The following is a 26,224-nucleotide window of genomic DNA, read 5'->3' as shown; positions in this document are numbered from 1 at the left end:
AAGCCCATAGGCAAGGGCAATGACTTGCAGGTAAAGGAAATACTGAGTTAAATGAATTAAAAGTTGTGTGTGCCAAGGTGGAGCATACTTGCTAACAATGAGAGACCCATTTAATGAATGTTAGCTAAGGTATAGATTTATGCATAATAAAATCCTGCATCTGACAGATTTTTATTACACTTCATTTTAGGTTTATACAAAAAAGCTAACAATTTTTCTTGAAAGGGTATTCTTCCCCTACGCATTTAATCAGTGATAAGAACAACAAGACCTCATTCAATGCCTCTGCTTTTATAGTGCTAAGGTATGCTTTCTTCTATGTTTAAAATAAATTTCTTTTGGGGAAGGAAAGGCTTAACAGACCTGAGAAGTCTTCTGAATATGGGTTAATATTTTGGAATGTCAAACATAGAAGTGTCCCAGGGAATTACTCTAGAGGTTATGTCTAATATAAGAAACCTAGACAGCAAAGTGATTTATAGCAGGAAACACAGTTTTTCCTCTAGAAATGCTTTGTAAACTTTTTTGCTTATGAAGTGTCATCCTTAGGAGAGGTAAAGTAGGTGTTTATCTACTTATTGTGATTGAGGGACTCTGTCTCTATCACTTCCAAACACAACTTTGATATGTGAAACTCTAATGTTCTTTGTGTCAGGCATTTGTCATGGAAAGTGACTGGTCACACACAGTAAAAATAAAACACAGGATTTGTTGGGGAGAAACTTAAAAGTGAATGCCATCTCTTCAGTTCTCATTTCCTGGGATATAGGCCTCGCATAGTTCTTTTGAAGGCATCATGGTCAGTATTTTTAAAGAAAATACCCATTGTATATATGACCTACATATGTATAGGGTAATGGGGACAGGGAACATATTATTTCAATAGTAAACCAGAGCATATTCATATTGCATTAGAGAAACTGATTGTGCTCACCTCTTCTTATCTATGTCTTTATATTGTCAACTTGATATTGGCTGAAGTAAAGTATTTACACATCATAAATTGGCAAACATTACATATCAGGGGATATTTTTGGGAGCTGGTTCATTAGCACACTATTGCTATTATATAATAATGGATGTTTTCTGGTAGAGTAAAGTAAGAAAGTGAATTTATGAGTTAACCCAGAACTGTTGATCTGAATCCTATAAAGCTACCAAAAGGGGGAAGAAAATTAGCCTGACAGGGGCATACAGATTTATCTCTTGTAAGCTCTTTTGTAAAAGTCTCATTTTCCAACGAGAGGGATGATAATACTAAAAGGTGACACTAAGTGGTTCTTATTGAAAGATGTGATGTCACCAAGATGGCAGAATAGGAGTTTCTAGTGCTCATTTCCTTATAGAAACATCAATTTGGACTACCATCCATGTAAGAACATACCTTTCCAAGAGCTAAGGAATCCCAATGAGAGGTTATAGCAGTTGCTGTAGCAAAGATAAAGAAAATAGGCATTAAAATTGGTATGAAAAACAATGTAACATTATCCATGTCACTCCTAGCCTAAGCCTGCACAGTGTTGTGTAGAGAGATGTATCTTCATAGAAAGAGCACATGACCTTACCACAGACCTCAGCACCAGGCTTGCTCCAGTGAACTTCAGTACCAGGTTGGCCCCATGGTGCTCTAGGCACCCAGGCTCCTAGGCTGGCCCTTGTGGAAGCTTGTTTTCATGGACTTAGGTTCGTGGTCTATTAATGTGCCAGTGTGGTTCCTATGGATCTAGCTTTCAGGTCAGCTCCTGCAGACTTAAGTTCTAGGAACACTCCTATGAATCTAGGTTCCAGCATGGCCCTTGTGAACCCAGGCATCTGGTCCCTTTACAATTCAAGTTCTATTCTTGCTTTGGAAGACCCAAACAATAGTCTGGCCCACCCAAGATTCCAGCAAAAATGCTTTCCCATGAACTACAACAGCTGGCCCACTCATACCTTTTTCATTGCCAAGTCCAATCTGTAGAATAGAAAGTGTCCATATCTTCAAATGCACAGACACCAAAGTAGATCCACAAACAGTATGAACAATCAGGAAAACATGGCATGACCACAAGTAACAAATGAAACACTATTAACCAACCTTCAAGGATAGCAATCCACAACTTGCCTGACAAATAGTTCAAAATAATTGTCTCAAAGAAGCACAGTGAGCTACAAGAGGACACAGATAGACAGCAAAACTATACAGGAAAAAAAAATACAAAATCAAAATGAGAAGACCTGCAAAGAGACAGAAATTATAAAAAAAAGAATAGAAATCCTAGAAGAGAAAAAAAGAGACAGAGTTTTAACTGAAGAATTCCCAAGTATGCTTTAATAGCAGACTTGGTCAAGCAGAAAAGGATCCAGAAAGCTTGAAGACAGGTTATTTGAAATTACTCAGAGGAATGAAAAGGATTAAAAGAAAAAAAAAGGTGAATGAAGAAAGTCTACAGCACGTATTAGACACCATAAAGCAAACAGATATACACATTATAGGTGTCTCAATAGCAGCAAAGAGAAAGAAAGTTTATTTAAAGGAATAATGACAGGAAATACCCCAAATTTGGAGGGAAATAAACATCTAGATTCCAAAGAACCCCAGAAAGATGAAACATAAAGCAATCCTTGCTGAGATCAGTTTCTTAAAAATAAGGAACAAAGAAAATTTTGAAAGCAGCAAGACCAAAGTAATTTGTCAGCTTTGGTGACCAGAGAAGAGTGGGGTGATATATCCAAAGTGCTGAAAGAAACCAAACCAAACCAAAAACAACCCACCCACCAAGAATACTACATCTGGCAAAGCTTTAGAATTGAGAGAAAGAGAGAAATACTTTTCCAGAGAAGTATCATCCATAACACTGCTTTACTAGAAATGCTACATCAAGTTCTTCAGGTTAAAAGGAAACAGTATAAGAAGCAACATGAAAGTACAAAATCCACTATAAAGGGAAGACTTTTGTCAAATGTAGAATACTCTACTACTGCCCTGGCAGTGTACAACCACATTTAACTCTACTGCAATAGGTTAAAAGACAAAATAATTAAAATAACTAAAGCCAAAATAATTTACTAATAAATGCAGAATATAAAATGTGCAAATTGTGACATTGATAACATAAAATGTGGGAAGATGAAATGTTAAAGAATAGAAGATTTTGAATGTGGCCAAAATTATTTACAATGGCCTGTTATACCTATAAAATGCTTCATGTAAGCCTTATAGGCCACAGAATGAAAACCTCTAATCTATACAAACAATCAGTAAAGAAGATATCACTACTATTACAAAAAAATGCATCCAGAAAACAATTAATGAAATGACAATATTAAGTTCTTACATCTCAATAATTACTTTCCAATGTAAATGAATTATCTCTATTCAAAAGAGAAAGTGACTGAATGGGTTAAAAAACATGCAACTACATGCTGTTTATAAGACTCACTTTATTAGTTTAAGGACAAGCATAGGGTAGAAGTGAGGAATAGACACATGTATTCCATGCTAATATAACACAAACAGAAAGAATAGCCATGTTTACATCAGACTTTAAAAAGAAGTCACAAGAGACAAAGTGGGCAATTCATATACAATGATAAAAGGAACAATTAATAAAGAAGAGATAAAATTCTTTCTCTTCACAGCTATTGAGGCACTTATAATGTATAATGTATAGGTTTGCTTGATGGTATCTCATATTTGTACACATTATATTGGATCACCAAAGTATAAATAGGAAGCAAAATATTCATAGTGGGAGCTTTAGTAACTCATTTTCAACAATGGATAAGTCATCCAGACAGAGAATCAACAATGGTACTTAAGACCAAATGGCGTAACAGACATGTATAGAACATTCTAACATCAGCAGGATACACACTCTTCAGATTAACATAAATCAGTCCTTAAGTCTGCTGATATCCTTAAGTCAGCTGAGCTCAAAGGTTTTAAAGAAATTTGGAAGCATTCAAGCATCTTTTGACCACATAGTATGAAATAAAATCAATATCAGCAGAAAAACTGGAAAATATACAAATGTGTGCAAATCAACAATACATTCCTGGTTAGTCAAGGGATGAAAGAAGAAACCAAAAGGGAAATGGAAAAATGTCCCATGATGTTTAAAAATGGGAACACAAAGAACTTTTAAGAAGAAGGTTTATAGAGATAAATGCCTACATTAAGAAAACAATCTCAAAGAAAGAAACTCTATACCTCAATGACTAAAAAAAAGAATTAGCTTAGTTTGGGTCCTTCTGTCATAGGATTTAATCAGTAGCCATTGCTGTTACAAAAGTTAGTCTTACTAACTCATTTCCTATGCAGTTCATGAACTCCAATAAAAGTTTCTGTTGAGAATGAAGGGTTGTTTTCCTTAGCTGGACAAGTTCCTGTTTCCACTAGATGCCCTAGTTCTGTAGCTGATAACCTAAGACAGTTATTGTTTCCCTGAATATTTAAAACTTCTTGCCTCCTAAGCCCCTTTTCCTGACCTATCCCCTTTCCAACTCACTAACCGTGTAAACTGTGAACCCAAAACCTGCCCAATCCAGGCAAGGAGCAGCACTGTGTTAGAGATCAAACCCAAGTGGACTTTCTGCCCAGTGTGCTTGTTTCCCAAACTCTGCCAGGTGCATAGCCTTTTGCAAAAGTAAATTTTGCCTTACCTATTGACTCCTGAGTTGTGTCATCTTTCTTGTGACACCCCAATATCCTGGATTTATTTCTAACAAGAAATAATAAAAATAAGCACAGAAATAAATTATATAAAGTCCAGAAAACAACAGAAAAGATCAACAAAACTAGTAATTGGTTTTTCGAAAGATTAAATTGATGACCCATTAGTCAGACTGATAACAAAACAAAAAATATTCAAATAAAAAAGAAATGGGGGACATTACAACTGATACCACACAATAACAAAGGATAATAAGAGATTACTATGAACAATTATATGTCAACAAATTGGATAACCTAAAAGAAATAGGTAAGTTCCAAAAACAACCTGCCAAAACTGAATCTTGAGGTAAGAAAAATAGAACAGATCAACAACAAGGAAGGAGACTGAATCAATCATAAATGACCTCTAAACAAGGAAAACCTCAGGAGCTGACAGCCTCACTAGAAAGTTCTAGCAAATATTTAAGGAAAAATTAGTGCCAATTCTTTTCAAGTTCTTCCAAAAAAAAATTGAAGAGAATAGTCTCAAACTCATTTTATGAGACTTGCATTACTTGAATCCAAAATCTAGACAAGGACACTGGAAGAAAAGGCCAATTCACTTGATGAACATTTATGAAAAAATCCTCAATAAAATAATAGAAATCTGACTTTAATAGCACACTAAAAAGGTCATTTGCCATGGCCAGTGAGATTTATCCCTGGGGCACAAAATGGCTCAACACATGCAAATCAATAACTGTGAAACAACACATTAACAAAATGAAATTTAAAAACCATATGATCAACTCAATACATGCAGAAAAAGCATTTGATAAAATCCATTCTCTTGCATTGTAAAAAGTTTCCACAAATTGAATTTAGAAGAAATATACTTCAAACCAATAAAAGCCCACAAATAACATAATGCTCAGTGGTTAAAAGCTAGCTTTTCCTTTAAGACAGGAACAAACAGTGCTGCTCACCACCTTCAGTGGAGTTCCTAGCCCAACATTTTAACAAGAAAAAGAAATGAAAGTTACCCACACTGGAAAGAAAAAAAGTGAAGTTCTCTCTCAGTTTACAGATGATACGATTTTTAGACATAGAAAACCCTAGAGAGTTCACCTAAAATATTAGAACTAATAAATGAAGTCAGTAAAGTAGCAGAATACACATAAAATCCATTTTTAAAATACAAAAACAATAAATTACTTGGAAGTGACATTAAGCAAACAATTCCACCTGTATACTATCAAAATAATACTTAGGAATAAGTATAACAAAAGAGGCAAAATACCTATAAACAGAAAACTACAAAACTTGATGAAACAAATTTAAGATACAAATGAATAAAAACACATCACATATTCATACACTGGAAAAATTAATATAGTTGAAATGTTCATACTACCCAAAACAAAAAAATCACGGCAATCTTTATCAAAATTCCAATGCAGTTTTCACTGAAATAGAAAAAAAAATTCTAAAATTTGTGTGGAATCATGGCAAAGGAAACAGAGTGGATAGAAAATATTTGAGAACTGCACATCTAATAAGAAGTCAATATCCAAAATATACGAAGAACTTAATTAAAAACTGGGTAAAGATCTGAAAAACGTTTCTCAAGGGAAAACATACAAATGGCTAAGATATACGGAAAAATGCTCATCACTTATCATCACAGAAATGCAGATGAAAACCACCTGTTTGGATTGTTATTAACAAAAAGTAGAAAAATGACAACTGTTGGTAAGGATGTGGAGAAACAGAAATGCTTGTCCATTGTTGGTAAGAATATAAATTAATTGAATCATTATAGAAAATAGTATGGGAGTTCCTCCAAAATCCAAGATAGAACTCCTGGGTACCTATTCAAAGGAAACAAAATCACTACCTTGAAGAGATATCTCCAATCTCATGTTCACTACATCATTGTTCATGATAACCAAAATACAGAGTCAACCTAGATTGTCCATCGATGGATAAATAAGTAAATGAACCTGGAGGACATTATGTCATATAAAATAAGCCAAACACAGAAAGGCAAATAGTTCATGATTTCACTCATATACAGAATCTAGAGAAGTTGAACTTGCAGAACAGAGACCAACATGGTGATTTTTCAGGTGACTGGAATAATGGAAACGGGGATACATTGGTTCAGCTTGAACTGAGTTGCAGTTCTGTATGTTGAATGTGTCCTGAGAGCTGATATACAGCAGAGTCACCATAGCCATTGATTCTGTGTTGTTCACTTGCAATTTGCAAAAAGAGTAGTTTTAAAAATTTTAAATCTTCTCAGTAAATATTCAGACATGGTAGATCTATGAGATGATAAATATGTTAATTAGGTTTATAATAATTATTTCATAATGTATCTGTATATCAAAATATGACATTGTCTACTTTAAATACATATATATATATATATATATATATATAGTTTTGTCAAATATAACTTAATAAATGTGGAAAAGTTAAAATAAAAGTTTTTTTTAATATGTGCCAGCCCTTTTTTTAATTAGTTCTTATGGCGATAGTTGGTTCAATTGTTGTCATTTATGGATGAGGAAACCAAGACCTTAACATCTCAAGGAATTAAAGCTCTTAGGAGATAATGACAAAATTCTTTCAGATAGTAGACATCAAATTCTTAAACATGTCTGTATTCTGTAAATTACCTTAAAATAGTGCTTTCTATCCTAGGGAAAGGGAGAGGTACTGTGAGCTGTAGCACTGTTTCAAGTGGTTCACATGCACCCGACCATTGTTTGTAAGCCCAATAATTATCTCACACCTCTTCGTAGTCATGTTTCTAAATCTGTGTGAACACTCTTGAGATGAACAGATTTTTACTGATCAAATTTATATTAGTATTTGTCCTTACAATAATTAAGTCCCTGTTATATTTAAACCTTCTACCATGTACTAGGTATGTAGCAGTGGAGTAGACGAATGTGTTCTTTGGCTTCTTTTACTTTCTTCATCATGAAGTCTAATGCAATATTATTAGGTAGAGTAAACAAACTTTTTTGTTAAAAAGAATGACTTGTTTTGGAAATGTCTTGGAACTCATATGGCTGGACTGAGCATCTCTTGCCTTCATGGTCTCTTTCCCAAAGTTTGTTGTCACTTGCTCTATACGTATGCCTGTAACGTCCCCTCACTAAGACTGGTATAGCATCTTAATATCCTAACTGGTCTATCATCTTTTATTCTCTTTGACCCCATCTTTCTTGCCTATACTGTCAAGATCTTCTAGTTCTTACCTTTGATAAGATCGTTTTATTGATCTAAGAATTAACTTGTATTCATTTCTGCAAATTTGGTATGAGTCTGTGTAAGTGAGCCATATTCATGTTACTGTAGTGTTGAGTGTTTAGCTTTTGGGATTTTTCGTCTTCCTCAAGTTCAATCACATACTCATCAAAAGTCACCCAAACAACAAAAGCATTTTACAAGCATTTTGGATGCTTTGGGGTACCAAAAAGCCATGTAACTAAAAGTTTAGGTGGTGATAAACTTTCTAAATACTCTCCTAGCAAGCTGCAAGTTTCTTATGTCAGATCTAAAATCTGCATCCTTTCAATTTTCTTTTGTTATTTTCAAACATAATTGGTGACTGAAAAGTACTGTAGATTGAGGATCCTATTCTAGATCTACATAAATTATTCTGTTGTTACTCCTCAGCTAATATGCTTTTAAGAATCAATTGGCATTTAAACTGAGAAAACCACCTTTTGAAATCTTAATGAGAAACCTGTTTCAAGAGTGTTCATTTTTAATGTACCATTCTTTTCCTCAGTTGTGTGAGTGCTACTTTGTAAGTGTGCAATCAGGATCAGCAAAGGGAATGTTTTCATGTTTGTCTTCTTAGACTGCCCTTTGGAAGGAAAGGAAAGCACGCACTCTGGTTTTAGGACACATGATCAATATACTTCTTATGGTGTAGAAAGTGTCAAAGCACAACAAGTGTCATTTGGGGGCTGATTTCTCATTTAGCCAGGCTAGGCTGGAAACTCCTGTACTGGCATAGTGATGAAATCCAAGGAAATCATGGGTGAGTGTAGGGGTTCCAACTTCCCTATTATCCTTCCCATGATAGCTCTGATGTCGTGCTCATTTATGAAAAAGCTCTGGCACTGGGTACTTTCTGCATGGTCTCCTGCTTGTAAAAACACATGATAGCTCTCTATAGCTTCATTAATGAGAGAAGGATAATTGGGCAATCTCCATTAGATTTCAAAGCAAACATCTGGTTTGGAAAAGTCTGTATTTTTTTTTTCCTCTTTTGTCTTTTTTCTGGCTTCCAAGGAGAACCTCACATTCAATACCAAGATGGAGGTATAATTGAGACCTTCCCTACTGACAGTATAACTGCCTTTCATTGCTAAAGCACAAATAATTACTTATAAAACAACAGGTGGTCTGCTTTAAAAATCCAAATAAATGTTCTAGGTATTTTTAGACATGCTTTGCAGCAAGCTTTTCTTATTCTCTCCTGGATCAAGTGGCCACTCTTAAGAGATTCAGTTAGCATGATGAGTACTGTGACAGCTGTTCCGTAGATGGCTTCACCTTCATTTCTCCTTTCTTTTTTCCACTTGAAGATTGATCTTGTCCTGACCTTAGGGCATCTCCCTTGGAAGCATAAGGAGTTCTTTGTTTTTGTTCATACAGTTATTTCATCTAAGGACCCAACTACAAACTTAGCAGCTTATTGTGCTTGCCTGCTTTTACCAGCAAATAGAGGGCAGAGAAGCTAGGAGGTTTGTTTGTTGAGAGAAAAGAATGAAGTTAAAATTCTGCATATCAAGTTGGATTTAAGTGTGATGCCAAATTTTAACCATGTCTCAAAGTTGTTTTTCATATTTATTATACTTGTGTCTGTTTGTTTTATCTATCCTGCCTTATTACACCGAATTTCTCGGTTTTTAGCAAGGCTGTTAGGTTTATGTAAAGCCTGTGTAAGTATGCGTCCCTGAAAAATTTGAAATCTGGTAATATGAACTTTCATAGTCTATTTATGTATATAAATGTCCCGAATAAAACAAATTTCAATTTTAATCTAAAAAGCCTCTGAATTGCTGATTCTATGGGGTGCTACTGCTGTTAGGGTGATAACAGATTATAAGCAAGAGAGACCTAATCTGGCCAATGGAAGCATTAAGAAATTTATTTAAAGGATATTGGCAACATGTAGAGTCAAAGGAAAGTCTACATAAACACTCAGTGACACACACACACACACACACACCCCTCAACCAGTACATAGCCTTTTCCTTTTCCAGATTCAAATCATGGGACAGAGAAATCATTTGCCTGAATTTAGACTCTATGTTTATTGCCAGGCATTCACTATGCATTATAAGTATGGAGTTGGAAGAAATAACCTCAAGAAAGTCCCTAACTATAGTAGTGTTTCTCAAACAAGGTTCACTGTCTGAATCATTGAGCACAGAAAGTGAGTTATATAGTGATTTTCTTAAGATTTTCCAAGAATGGCACACAAGTAGTGCCAGTCTATATGAACAGGAGATAACAATTACATGCAATTGGCTGCTATGGGTATCAAGGCTTACCTCTTTCCTTGAATCTAGATGACTCCATTTCAAAAAGCAGGCATCTTGGTTTACTAACCTGCAGCCACTGCACTCAAGAGGGAAGATGCAATTCTTGAAAGGGAAATCAGAATGTTAAAAAATGTGGTATATTAGTAACACAATAAGTCCTTAACATTCAAAAGACAGACTTCTGAAGGGTTTTATAGGAAGTATTAATGTCCCTCAAGACACTGATAGTGTTTGCTAGACAAAAGAACCTTGAACAAAAACAGTTTGGAAAATTCTGTATCCTATAATCCTTTTCTAGAAGATTAGCAATATGAAAGTCTCTAAGAAATCCTACAATGAACAGGAGATATATTAATTGTGTCTTTACAGCTTATACAATTATGGATTATTTTGATAATACATCCTACAGAATTGTTATTGCAAAGAAAATATTTTAGAAAATATTCTTAAGATGTATGTTCTAATACTTTCAGGAAACCTCCAATTTGCTAATATCTCTCTAGGGTTTCACTCCACTAATTGAAATGATAGTCACCAAGTGGAAAACTTTAAAATGCTCTCTAAATTTCATTTTTGTCACTGCTTGCCTGATATGTACAATTTCCCTGCATCTTTTCAAGTGACCCCAACCATGAAGACTGGGAAATGATTTTAGGTGGCCTCCTTTTTATTTGTTTGTTTTGGCAGTACTGGGGTTTGAACTCAAGGCTTTGCACTTATTCAGTGGGAGGCACTCTATCCACTCCTTTAAAAAAATTTTTTAAACCTTGGTCATACGTTGGAAATTACCTAAAGAGGTTTACAAGCTTTTGTCCTTTGTCTTGAGTTGTGGACTTTTCCCTGTGTGTAAATGGTGCCTGGTGTGAACAATGATAGTGGAAGTAATGATGTTTAGTAGAAGTTAAAAATTAAGTATGAAGACAACCAAAGGCAATGGTTCTGAAACTTCAGCATGTTAAGAATCTCTTGGTGAAGTTTTTTTGATATTTAACCTTATTTTTAATTATCTTTAACTTAATAATGAAATGAATAGTGAGAGTATATGAATACATAAAATCTCTATACACATATTTATTGAAAATATTAAAGTTTCTTAAGTAAAATTTTTTTTCTACATTTGTGAAAAAATTATTTATTAAATGGGGTTGACACCAACTTCTGTATACATACCTTAAATTTCAGTGGTAATGATTCTTTCAAAAAAGCAAAAGATGCATTGCGAGTGTGACATACACCTGCAATCCCAGTTACCTAGGAGGCAGAGATTGAGAGGATCTCAGTTTGAGGTCAGCCCAGGCAAAAAGTAAGTGAGACTTCATCTCAACCAGTCACTGTGCATGACAATGGGTGCCTGTGATCCTAGCAATGTGGGAGGAGTAGGTAGAAGGTCCAGGCTGGTTCTAGGCAAAAACATGAGGCCTGGGGGCATGGAAAAAGTGATAGAGCCCCAACCTAGCAAGCACAAGGTCCTGAGTTCAAATCTCAGTAATACTAAAAAAAGAAATAAAAGGCAAAAGACACAAATGTTTACACTTGCTGAAACAGAGTTGGTTGAATTTGGCCTCTAGAGTTTCTGTTTCGGTAGGTCTGAGAATTTGCATGTCTACCATGTTTCTAGGTGATGTTAATGCTACTGGTCCCCAAAGAACACTTTGAGAATCACTGAAATGAGCATGGAGGTCTACACGAAGGGTATTTTTATGAAAGAATCCCTACTTATTGCCCAGGTTGTCACAAGAGACTTGTTTATATGAGAACATACTGCCTTTTGTCAAGTGCTATGAATACCTACATGAAAGGACACAATTGATCTTAGACCAGTATTGTGTTTTCTAGATTTATCTATCACACAGTGAAGGAAAGTAACAGTCAAATAACAGTGTTAGAAAGAAACAAGATTTGTTCACTGGAGTTGGAAGCTAGCAGCGTATGTGAAATGTAGTTGGTAAGTATTTGATAGCAAGGATGGCTCTCGAAGGAGATTCTTCTGTATTCATCTTTAGATCTCCATTTCTTGAAAGTAAGAAACAAACTCTTACTCTGAAAACATTGATAAAGAGAGTAACTGCCTCTGTCAGATAGCCCAAATAAAATCAAGTCGTATGATTTGAACTGTTTTCTCAACCAAGTTACAGAGAATCATGTCTTTGTGAGAATCTTTTTCAGATAGATATTAAAAGAGTATTGTTATATACAGAAAAATGGAACTTAGAATCAAAGCATTAAATTGATTTCCCATAAAGTATAAAACAATATTTTAAATAAATAATACAGCATTGTCCTATTACATTTTATTCTAATAATAAATAAAGTAAAATTAAATCTTACCTTAATTATTATTTTATAACCTGTTTTAATAATGTTTTATTCTCTAGCACATTGAAAATATCTTATGATATATTATTTATTAAAATACTATAATTCTTAAATAATTTATAGATAAGTAAGTTTTCCCTTGATAAGGTATTTGTTAAACATGTTTGAATACATTTTGCTAAGAAGTTCAAATGTCCTGAGGGTGCTATTTGATATTGAAATTCATTTGTGTGTATGTAAGAGTCAACACACCAACTCTAACCAACTCTAGCATTCATCAGTTAATGCTATAGCATTTCTACATATTTTCAATAAGATAACTTCCAATCAAATAGCTTTGAGTCCAAAAATATTGAACTATTTTTGGTGAAGAGATTTACTTAAGCCAGACCTAGTATATGGCTTCTAACCTAAGAAACCAGTAATCCCGTAGCAGTTTATTACTACATGATAAATTACGGTAGTGCATCAATGGCAAAAAGTAGGCCGCTCAAACCTTAGCCATGATTGATGGTTGCTAAGCAAGTGTTTAACCATAGGATGTTGGCCATCACCTCCTATTCACTAACTTCTGGACGCCAAGCATAGTTGACAGAAAAAAGCAGAAGAGTTTGCTTTTGGTGGGATTGTTAATTCAATGGGGTGAAGAAATCTCCAGAGTCCATTTGTACTGCATTTCTAATTCCTACAATACTAGACTATTGGAGTAAGAAATATTTGATAATAACACTATTTATATAGCTCTTGCTATTTTTCTAAATGCATATTCCTCCTTTAATTCTTAAAAATCTGTACTAGGTACATACTGTTATTATCCTCACTTTATAGATAAAGAAACTGAAACATAAAAATATAGAAATGACTTGTTCAAAATTAAACAGTAGTAGAGATAAGATTTAAAGTGAGGTAATCTAATTCCAGAAGTTGGGATTTTAACACCTCACTGTGTTCAGTGGTTCTGAACCAAACAGTAAATGAATCAGGGGAGAGAGTTCCTTAAAATTACAGATACTCAGGTTTCACTGTAGCTCCAGTGACTTAGATTCCATTGGAAATTTTGATATACAAACTTGTAACTTGTCTCCACCCATGACTGTGGAACTGGAATCCCACCTGGGTGGTAAAGAGTTGACTCAGCAGGTCTGAGTTTCCAAAACCCACACATTCTAAAGGTCTTCAGGATTGGTCATAGCCTGGATCATGAAATATAACCACTAAGTCTTTAGAATATCCTGCCTAATAAGTGTGTCTTTGTATACCTGGAGAACTTAGCTGTGCTATATCTTTATGCTAAAATGTGATTTATGGTGAATTCCTGCTTTTATTCACCTAAGGCTTTGGCCATACCATGTTACTTTGACTTGTTAGGGAGTACTATTAAAGAATGAGTAGCTAAGGTCATTCACTCTGGTGCCCACACCTATGTGATTGACCTTCATTAAGAACTCTGGATGCCAAAGTTCAGGTGAGTTTCCTGGCTAGCAATACTTTGTGTGTGTTATTACACATAGTTTCTTGGAGTATAAGGTGCTGTCTTTGTGCCTCCACCAAGAGAAGGGAATTGACAGCTTGCACCTGGCTTCCCCTGGGCTCTTTGTCATCTACTTGCCTTCTACCTCTGCTGACTCTCATCTATTCTTTAGATGTAACCATAAATATGACAGATTTCCTAGTTCTGGGACCCTCGTGTGAACTGTTCAACACAATGATGGTCTTGAGGACCTTTGGCACCCACACAACACCCAGCTTGTGCATAATAAAATCTTAAGATCATAGAGTAAACTGCTTTTCTGCTTGTTTTCTGTCTGGAATGTGTCAGGCATTGTGTATATTTATGGAAAAGATGGACTACTTCCATAATTAGGGAAGGGACTCTACTTGGTGAACCTTCAAGCTGTGAATCATTGACACAGTCCAGTCTCCATTCTATCTTTACATGCCTTGGACTCTGCATTTTTCTACTCACAGGCCTCAGGCCTTTGCCATTACCATCTAACCTCTCCTGCCTTTCTCAAGGTGTAGGATAAATGTAATCTTTCTTTAATACAAAGTCTGTGACCTATAAATAATGGAATTTCCCTCTAAACCATATAAGTATGGGGTACATAACAAAGGGACACCTGAGGAGAAAGTGTTCATTGCTGGATGAGACTGTCATAAAAGCATGAAAAGAAAATGGAACTTACACTGGTTTTGAGAGGTTACATTGAATTTAGATATTTGAACAAGTAGAGAAAAGGGCCTTCATGACAGATGGAAAAAATATGGTCAGTCATCCAATTAGGAAAATGGTGGTCATAAATTGAGAATGTCAGGAACTTAGTTTGTGTGAAATCAATATAGTATTAAGTTAGTAGTGACAAAAAAAAAAGAAAGAAAACCTGAGGTTAGGTCATGGATAGCTTTAAAAGCCATACTAAAATATATGAATTATATCCTTACACTACTGAGAATTATATGAGCTTCAGAAGTAGAAAATTAATTGATAAAACTATACTTTGAGATAGACAGGCTGCAATGAGAAACTACAGAAGGAGAATACAGTTGGGAGGCTCTTGTCATAAAAGCCGGGGGATCGGATAACGAGTGGGAAAAGTAAAATCTGCTTTTAGTCTTTAACTTACTTAACGGCAGTTTGCAACAGAACTATGAGTTCCTGAGTTATCAAAAGCAGCAGCATGTTCATTCATTAGGAGCCTTGGAACTGACTTCTTCAAAGCAAGCATTTTGAGCCCATTACAAAATCATGCCTTATCTGGGAACCACAGAATCCCCTGGCAATTTTCCAAGGTCATTAGAGGTAACAAGGGTGACTTGGGTGAAAATCAGTATGAAATTCTCTCAATCTTGATGCATGACAAAATAAATGATATGCCCTTTTTACCTTACAATCTAATATATTTTCATGTAGGTGTGTTAGCATTTTAGTGAGTTTTTACTGAGTCTAAATTGGCCTGAGCTGATGCGATTATTAAGAAAAGTCGAGCCATAAAATGAGCTTTTAGAATCAGATTTTCTAAGCTCATACATAATCAATAAATCCTGCACTGTTATCATTCTATACATCTTTCTTCCTAAATAAGCTCACTGCCTCTAACACTAAGCCCAGTAATTATTAGACCCTTCCAGGTCCTCCAATCCATAGTTCATTCCAAATTCTCCCTTTTCTTCACATGACACATTCACTAACTTCCTTATCCTATATCAATTGTGTAATCAATTCCTTGATTCTCATCTCCCTTTCTATGGCATGGTAAAACACAACCTGGTTTTATCCAAGTGGTTAAATCTAACTTTTTACTTATAGTTCTCCCTTAGTTAGTTTTTCCTCACCTTTTGCTGTTCCTTTCTTTTCTTCCAGTCCTCCTAATGACAAGATGCTCATTCTACTCTGATCTTTCTATTTATGTTTCTTTAGTGATTTCATCTTGGGTTTAAATACCATCTATATTCTGGTGTATATCTCACATAAGACCTCTCTTAGGATTTGCATATCTAGTGATTAGCATCTCTACTTCCATATTATGTTGGTTATTTCATTCTAGGTTTCAAATTTACTTTTTGAAATGTTGCTCATTGAACCTGGTTCTGAGACTCTGACTCAGATTTCCTTGCCCATGACTTTCTGTTAGGTTCTGCCAGATGGAATTAGGAGAGGGTAGAAGGTGTGCCCTCTCTCCCATGCCCCTGATGTACCATCTATTTTAGCTGAGGTATGGTAGACAGTGCCATGAAAGCTGACTGTTGTCCTAAGTGCTTGTCACTGTCTTTCAGCTTTTATGCCTAAAGACTCTCTCAAGCCTTAGGAACCACTGAGCTTATATTCAAGTACAGCACAGAAATTTCAGGTGAGTTATAAACTCTGAAGAAGACCCTCCGTCAATGGAAATGGTGAAGCATCCTAACCCTGTGACCTTCAGATGTTCAATTTTGGGAGAAATTCTGGGTAATTCTTATAGGAGAAACCAATCACTTTCATAATGCATCCATTTTTGGCTCCATTCCCAACCCTTTTCCCCAACATCCTTCCCAGTACCCTATTCCTACTTCCTGGAATCATCTCCCAAATAAACTATCTGGATCCAGACCTTATCTTGCTCTACTTTCAGGGAAGCATAGACTAAGGCAATATGAGAAGGAATGTGTCTCCCCCACCACCCACTCTTACATTCCACAGTCCCTTCAGGTTTACTCTTCACTGGCAGCAATTGATTCCCCCTCAGGCTTCCATCAGTCTGTTTAACCTGCCTATTTCTTTCTTTCTTTTGTTTTTGATAGCACCTACAACTTTTCAGCATGGTATTTGGTTTACTTATTATTTATTATATTTATTGTTTATTCCCACTCTAGTGCAAACTCTTTGAGGATAGAGGTACTTGTTTTTTTAATCACTGATATATTCAAAGTATCAAAAAGGTTGCATGAACACATAATAAACCTTCAATAACTATTCACTGAATAAAAGAATGCATTTTTTATCCACTTAATGATTCAACTGGAGAAATTTACTTACAATACCAAAGTTTTAATTTTCTTACCTATGTAATGTGAAAAAGAATAGTATTTCTTCATACACACACAGATTAAATGAGTCAATAGAAAGAAAAGGCACGGTGCCTGACAAAGAGTGAGTCCTTGCCACATGGTAGCTATTATTAATTTTCTTGAATGTGTAATGTATCTCAGTGACATCATAAAACTGGGTAATCAGATACCCAATTCATGTCTCCTCAGGTCAATTGTAGAACTAGAAAGATAAGTTGCTTAGTCATAAATAATCAGCATGGTTTATGCAGACCCAACCCACCTCTGTCACCTCTTGTTTCTCAACTTGGTTCTATATTATTCAGGGAGACCTACTGTCTCCTTTGGACTTCAGTTGATAATTTATAACTAGGAATACTCAGGTTTTTCATGATTAAAATTGAACCTTTGATTCACTCTACCTTCAGGAAAAACTGGCTTATAAATAAAGGCTTTTTGCCAAACAGCCAGATGAGAAGTTAATTAATTGAATTTTCAGTGTATACCATAGCCAGAAATTCAATGTTTTTAGAATATTTTCCCTTTTGATCCAAACCATTTTTCCCAAACAGCCATAGCCTGTGTACTTTCTCTATAAAGTGAAAGTATGAATATTCTAGATTGATCTTGAATAAGCAACACCATGTCCAGGAGTAGAGGGTAATAATGATAAGTCAGAAATAAACCCAGTTACCCCAAAGTCACAAAAATGGGACTCAAAATAAGAAAATAAATGTGTGTATAGGGGGAGTTGGTGCCATGCACCTACAGCCCCAGGTACCTAGAGGTTGAAGCAAGAGGATCAACTGAGCCCTGGAGTCTGAGTCTAGCCTGAGCAATATAGTACAGGAAAAAAAATGTGAAGGTAAAAGAAAATAGGTTCTAAAAGTAAATTGACCAAAACCTTACCAAAGAGACCAGTGATATTGCTAGGACTGGATGCCTGTTTACCTACCGGTGATTGACAATACCAGTCTATTTTTTCATCTTTATGAAAATATGACAGGCAATCCTTAAAAAGTCAAAACCACACATAGAAGGGGAAAGCTGCTTTATCCTTTTTAATGAGGCTTCTTGAATCTTGTCTCTATTATGCAAGGAGGAATAGACTTTCAATCTCCCCTTCCTTTTGCATTGGATGTGGTCTTTTTTTTTTTTACATTTTAAAATGCTGCATACAGAAGAGAAAAAAAAAGTTCCAAAATGGACAACATGCTGACAAGTTCCTAGTGTTGTCAAATGGAGCTGGAGCATTATGTTTCAAATTTTTCTGGATGAGGACCCTGCTGTCTACAATGGTGCTTTCAATTTGGGGTCTAAATGTTTTTTGAGAAGGAATTGGGAAGGTAGGAATGAAACATTGGCTAAATGGAATTAACCAAAAATCAAGAGCCTTTGTTAGGCAATGATGCTTTCACTAACCTGGATATTTTTACTCTAATTTACAAGTATTTTGGAGCTCATGACAACCTTGCCCATCAGGAACAGAAAGATAATTTTCCTAGGCACATCAGCAGATGGAGTTAAGTGGAAATGGTGTCCCATCAGCTGTTCTGATCTGACAGTGAAGCTCTCCAAGCACTTACTACAAAAGCCTGTCAAAAACTGTAAGCTCTCAATTTTGTACCCAAGTTGAATATTTATATTTCACACTTTTCTCTTACCAAGTCTAGCCAGGCTAAGTCTTTCAATCCCTCCTATAGACCATCTACTTTCTTACCTCCATGTGTGCACATGTGTGATTACTTCTGCCTGGAACACTCACTCCTTCGTCCTGTACACCATCTCCTTCCCAGTGCTTAATTAAGAGCATTCCTCTCATCTCCTCATCATTATTTATGCTTGGAGACTTTTTCTGTCTTAGTTATTCATAAAATATATATCAAATTACTATGAGTCATATTGCCATTACTTTACTGTAAGTATGTATAATGATTACATGTTAGTCAAATTTTTTTAAGAGTAAGGAAATAGAAATGCTAACTACTTTGATTTGTTCATTGCCCTTTGTGTATATGTATCAGATCACCACACTGCATCCCATAAATATATAAGATTAAGATGATAATTATAAAAACAATGAAAAGAGCACTCCTCTCTTAGTTCAAATCCAGGTCTGATACTTAATGACTATGAGAAGTCATTGAAATTTCTGTTTCCTCATCTAAAAAGTAGATAATAATAGTACCTCATTAGATTATCATGAGATATAAATGAGCACTCAGCTGATTTAGTACCATAATTGACACATGGTAAGTACTTAATAAATACTAATCTTGCTATCATTATAAAAGTACTTGAGTTTTGGAGTGAATCATACTTGAATCAAATCTAAATTTCTGGTTGGTTTTTTACTATTAAGCTTCCTGGCTAATAAAATGATATTTGTCATCATCAGAACTTCTCCATAGAGAAAAAAATTATATCATTTGCAGGAAAATGGATGGAGTTGGAGATCATCATGTTAAACGAAATAAACCAGAGTCAGAAAGGCAAATATCACATTTTCTCTTGCATGCAGAATCTAGACTTTAAAAAAAAATGACATGATTGTGATGCTACTTTTTAATGAGACAGGATATTTTTATGTCTTTATGGAGTCATTATAGTAATTTAATACATGTATGCAATGTGTATAATAATCAGAACATGGTATAATAAACATAAGGTAACCAGCATCTCCACTTTGTTGAGCATTAGTCATTCTGATGTTTTGGTTATCATAGCTTTCTACAAGGTTTTAACATCAGGTAATATGATGACTCCAACATACTTTTCCCCCTCAGTATCACTTTGGCTATTCTCGGTCTCTATTTTAGGATTAGATTTCTATTTTTGGCAAAGAAAGTCACTGATATTTTGATAAGAATTGCAATGAGTCTGTAGGTTGCTTTGGGTAGTACGGTAATTTTAACATTAATTATTCTGATCCATAAGATGGAATGTCTTCCCATTTTTCTGTCTTCTCTATGTTTTCCTTCATTGGTGTTTTATAATTTTCATTGTAGCGATCATTCACTTCCTCAATTTAGTTTACTTGTAAATATTTTATTTTTGTAGATATTGTGAACGGGATTGCTTTTTAAATTTCATTTCAGTAATTCAAGCACATTATTAGTGTATAAAATGCTACTTTTTGTATACCATTTATAAGTTCTAACAACTATTTAATTGTGTATTGAGATTTTCTATACTGTTTTTGTTGTATTTAGAATTGAACACAGGGTCTCATTCTTATTAGGCAGATGCTCTGCCACTTGAACTACATACTCAGTCCTAGTTTTTCTTTCTATATAAAATCATATAAAATGCAAACATGGATAATTATCTTCTTCCTTTCCCACCTGGATGTGCTTTATTCCTTTCTCTTGCCTAATTTCTCATGCTCAGGCTTCCAATACTATATTAAATAACAATGGTATTGAGGGGGTGAATTTAAGTATGATATATTTGATGTATTGTAAGAACCTTTGTAAATACCACAATGTACCCATACACAACTCAACAATAAAATAAAATAATAAACAAATAAATAAGAATGGTGGAAGTGGACACCCTTGTTTTGTTTCTGATCATGGAGGGAATACTCAGTATGGTAATGGTCATGGGTTTTTCATACATGGGTTTTAGTACTTTGAGAATAATCATTCTATACTGAATTTATTGGGAATTTTTAATCATGAAAGGATGTTGAATTTTATCAAATGCATGCTTTGTATCCTTCATTCTGTTGATGTGGCATATCATGTTTGTTGAACCATTCTTGGTCCCTCAGATATTCTCACCTCATCATAGTGTATGACCTTTTTTGAGTAATTTATTGAGAATTATTACATCTGTGTTCATCAGGGATATGGGTCGACAGATTTTTTTGTTGTTGTTGTATCTGTATGGTTTGGGTACTAGTGTAATACTAGCCTATTAAAAAGAGTTTGACAGAGTTACCTCTATTTCAGTGTTTTGTAATAATTTAACAAGAATTGAAATGACTAGTTCTATGAATTTTGTGTAGAATTTAACAGTAAAGCCATCTAGTCTTGGAGTTGTTTTAATTAATTAATTGGTCATTATTAGTCTGTTTAGATTTTCCATTTCTTCTCAGATCAGTTTTGATAGGCTGCATGTGTTCAGGAATTTCTCCATTTTATCTATGTCTTCCAGTTTTTGGCATATAATTATTAATAGTAGTTTCTTATCATCCTTTATATTTCTTTGGAGCTGGTTGCAATGTTTCCTTTTTCACCTCTGATTTTATTTATCTGTGACCTCTCTCTTTTTTTATTGGTTAGTCTAACTAAAGGCTTGTTAAGTTTTGTTTGTTTTTCAAAAAACCAACTCTGTCTCATTGATCTTTTGTATTTGTTTTAACTTTCTGTTTCATCATTATTTCCTCCTTTTTATTAATTTTGGTCTTCATGGATTCTTGTTTTTCTAAGTCCTTGAAGTATATTATTTTATTTATTTGAGATCTTTCTATTTTGTTGATTTATGTATTTATTGTTATAAACTTTTCTCTTGGAACTGCTTTTGCTATATCACACAGATTTGCATACGTTGTGTTGTCATTTTTTGTTTCTGGAAAAAATTTCAACTGTTTGTTGGTCATTTAGAACATGTTATTCAATTTTCATGTATTTGTGTACTTTTCGATTTTCTTGATGTTGATTTATAGTTCTACTCTATTGTGATCTAAGAAGATATATGATATTATTTCAATTTTTAAAAAAATATTAAAACTTGATATTTGACCTATATGGCCTATGTAGCCGATTGTGAAGAATGTTGCATGTGCTGAGAAGAATGAATACACTGCTGCTGTAGAATAGAATGTTCTGAAAATGTCTGTTAGATCCATTTGATCTGTATAATGATTCAATTCAAATCGTTCTTTGTTGATTTTCTGCCTTTATGATCTATTAAAAAAAAGTGGGAAGTTGAATTCCCCAACTATTATTGTATTAGAGTCTATCTCTCCTTTTCAGTCTAATGATGTTTATGTATTCAGATGGTCCTATTTGGGTGCATATATATTTATAAGTGCTAGATATCTTTTTGCTGAATTTATCCTTTTGTCATACAAGATGACCTTTGTCTCTTCTTACATTTTTAATTTAATGTCTGTTTTATCTGATGATTATAGCTACCTCTACTCAATTTTGGTTTCATTTTCCATGATACATCTTTTTCACCCTTCACTTTTAGTCTATGTGTGTCTTTACAAGTGAAGTAAGTTTCCTATAGACAGCAAACAGTTGAGTCATGTTTCTAAAAATCTATCCATTGGATTGGTGAATTTAATATTTACAGTCAAACTTTTGTTGATAGGTATGAACATCCTCCTGTTATTTTGCTGATTGAATTTTTTGGTTCTTTCCATTTCTTTTATTGATTTTTGTTAAGTGGTATATCTATATCATGCTAAAGTATAGTTCTATTTTCTTTGTCTTTCATGTCTCTTTTGGTGATATTTGTACATTCATGTGTTTTCTTGACAATGGATAGCTTTCTTTTGTTTCTAGTATAGGTCTCCCCTTAGTATTTCTTGCAGGGCTGCTATGCTTATCTAGGAAAGAATATTTATACTTTATGTAGGTATAGTACTATTGGTTGGTAGGTTTTTTTCCCCAACATTTTGAATGTATCATCTCATCACATTTTTCCCTATAGAGTTTCTGTTGAAAAATATACTGTAAGTCTAATGGGCAGTCTCTTTCATCTGGCTTCACACTTTTCTCTTGCTGTTTTTAGGATTTTCTGTCTTGAACTTTTGACATTTCACTATAATATGCCTTGATGAAGGTCTGTTTTGTCCTTTTGAGCTTCTTGTATTGGATTTCCCTATGTCTTTAAGATTGGGAAGTTGCTATTATTTCATGCAACAAGTTTCCAGTGCTTCCCTTCACCTTCTGGAATTCCCAAATTGGAAATATTTGTTCACTTGCAGCATCCCATAATTCTTGTATGCATTCCTCATTCTTTTACATTCTGTTCTTCTTTTTTTGTTTTATTGCATTAATTCAAAAGACTTCTCAAGTTAAAAAAGTCTTCCTTCTGCTTGTTTTGGTCTGTTGGAAATACTTTCCATTATATTTTTTATTCTACTAATTGAAATATTTAGTCCCAAAATTTCTGATTATTTCCTCTTTTGATTTTTAGTGAATTTTCATTTGTATCCTGAATTGTCTTTCTCATTTCTTTGCATTGTTTATACCTGTAACTGCACACATTTCACTGAGTTCCTTACTAGTTTAAATTATTTCTCAGGAATTTCATAGTAATTCCATTCAAGTCAGAATTTATTTCTGGAGACTTCTTACTCTCCCTTGGATTTTGCATGTCTCCTTTCATCTTTCTTGTGTCCTTATGTTGATGTGTGCACATCTGGTATAACAGTTGTCTCTCCTAACTTTGTTGAGTAGCTTTTATTGGAAAAGATTATTTTTTTTCACTTAGATGGGAGATATGATGTCACTGGGTAGGTGCTTTGGGTTTGGTAATAGGGTAACTCAAAAGCATAGTCTCCTATTATTTCTTCTTCTTTGATTGATGTGAACATGTCTACAAGTGCCTTCACAATCTACATGGCAGAAATTTATGGAAGTTGTTGTATAACTTTTCAGCAGATGTAGGCTTCCAAAGATGCATGACCTCAGCCTCCACAGAGTCAAGCCCTGTTGCAAGTGAGGCTTGTAGTGGTAACTATCATAGTCTAGATGTTGCAGAATATTGAGAGGACTGTCCCCAGGCCCCTTGGGCAAGCACAGGTAATACCAAGTGTTACCACATACAGTCCCACAGCCATGGGATGTTAAAGAGACCTTACCCAGGAATCTTGAGATGACTTTATGAGATGTCAATCTTGTTGTACAAGCAGTTACAGTTCTGAAGACACAGAATTGAATGGAACATTCTTCAGGTCCTACAAGATGATTATACATGATGGTATTGGCCTTTGGCCCTGATAAGCAAAGATTAGAGGGTTTGGGACACAAAGGTGACATTCCCTAGGTCTCATAGAGTACTTGCAGTTTGTTCTATGGCTTACAGCACTGTTAACTACTTTTATGGAGCTGTGGGATCCAGATGGTAACTTTTCCAGGTCCTAAAAGTCAAGTACAGTGGTATCAGGTTTGGGCACCAGCAGCTGTGATCTGAAGTCTGTAATCTGTAGAGTAGACGTTCCTTAGGTCTTCCAGGACATGTGCAAGTAACAATGGTATCCCTATTCCTGAAGCAGATCTTCCCTGGGCTCTACAGGATGAGTTCAGGTGTTAGTTATTACTAAGGCTTGTAGCTTTGGTATTGTGTTCCTAGAGCTAAAGGACATAAATAGGAATGTCCTTAGGTCACTCAGGTAGACTTGTGGCATTTGTAGCCATAGTTCTGGAGCTGAGGGACATGGACAAGACTTTCCTGTGGTCCCAAGAATGGCAACAAAGGTTTTAACAGCATCTGTAGTCTGAAGGACATGGGATTGGGTGGAGACCTTGCCTAGTTCCTACTAGATGAGTGCAAATGGTGCCAGAGGTTGGGCCTAATGGTAGATTCATTTCTGCTGGTGTCAGCCGGGACCTTTTTCAGATACTGCTGAACAGGTTCATGTGAAGCTAGGACTTTGGAACAGTAGCTGCAGTCCCAAGGCTCTCAACTTTAAGCACACCTTTCCAAGTTTTCGTGAGGCAAATATGAGTGGGACTTGCACTTGTGGCCTTGGCTGTCACTGTTTATCAAGCTGCAGGATGCAGAAGGGAGCTGTCTTCTGGCCAGTGGGGTGCACACAGGACTGAGACCTCAGTTGCTGTCAGTTCTTAGGGCAAGATAGTGTTTATTACAGGAGTTTGGATTCTGGAGGCTGGGGGTGGCCAGGTAGGTACTTTCTTCAGAGCAGGGCAGTCTTTCTTAGTGAAGCTAGCTCTGAAAACTGGATTTGAAGCTTGTAAGCATCATGGAATTCTCCTGCAGATAGGATAGTGGGTCTGCTGGTGTGATCAGGTTGCTGGCATGTTCCCTGCTTACCTTTATGAGCAGTGTGGTAGTCCACCTCCTACTGAAGTTGCACATTGCTTTATTCTTTTCTTAGGTATTCTTTCTGATTCTGTGCTGTGCTGTTTATGGTTCCCCTCACTTCCCTGATTTTTATCTGTAGCAGAGCCCTGTACAGGATACATCTATTCAGCTATCTTAGCCCACATTCCAGAAGAGGTTTTTAAGAGAAGGAAAAATTATACATCAGTTCCATTTCAGTTCATAGATGTAGACATTCAGCTATCATGAAAGTTGGGGTATCTTCTTTCTCCTTGCCTATGTAAGATCTGGTATAGGAGTAACTCTTGGCTCTCTCTATCCTTTCCTTCTATGGTATTACTTTTTAAAGCAACATTTACATTATTTACTGGATCCATGTTGTATGTTCGTTGGCTCAGTTTCCACAGCCTTTTCTGTTGCCTTATCACATTGTCACTTCTGTATATTTGTCTCTTTACCACCTTAGACTTCACTATACCAAGAAGATTGCCCAGATTTTCCCCATTATAACCCAACCCAAAACCAGATGCCAAGTAGGTTCAACAAAGAAATGAAAACATTTTGTTAGCTGGGTGCCAGTGGCTCACAGCTATAACCTTAGGTACTTAGGAAGCTGAGGTTGGGAGTATTGTGGTTCAAGACAAGCCCAGGCAAAGAGTTCACAAGACCCCCATCTCCAAAATAACCAGAGCAAAAATGGACTGGAGGTGTGACTCAAGTAGTACAGCACCTGCTTTTCAAGTGTAAAGCCCTGAGTTCAAACTCCAGTCCTACCAAAAAGTATAATAACAACAAAAAGAATGAAAAGAAATCATTTTGTTATAACACTCTCTTCTCATAGTGATGTTTTCTTTTTCTGAACATAATGTTATCCGTTATATTTCTTAAAGGAATACAAGAATTGCCAGGTAATGGGATTGAAGGGCACTTTTGTTACACAACACATGATTAAACATTTTTTATGTAATAATCAATTTAAATTGGCTTATTATGAAAAAAGTTGGAAGAGTTTGTAAGAGGAAGTTCATATAGTCCACTTTGCAACAATAGCTAGAGTTAAACAGGTTTCACTTTCTTGTTCCCCCACAGATGATTTTGTAAAGTCCTCACTTGTTTTCACACATTTGTTTCCTTTGTAAATAGTTAA

Source organism: Castor canadensis, chromosome 16 (assembly GCF_047511655.1).
Source record: "Castor canadensis chromosome 16, mCasCan1.hap1v2, whole genome shotgun sequence".
Taxonomy (NCBI): domain Eukaryota; kingdom Metazoa; phylum Chordata; class Mammalia; order Rodentia; family Castoridae; genus Castor; species Castor canadensis.
This window is presented reverse-complemented; position numbering follows the sequence as displayed.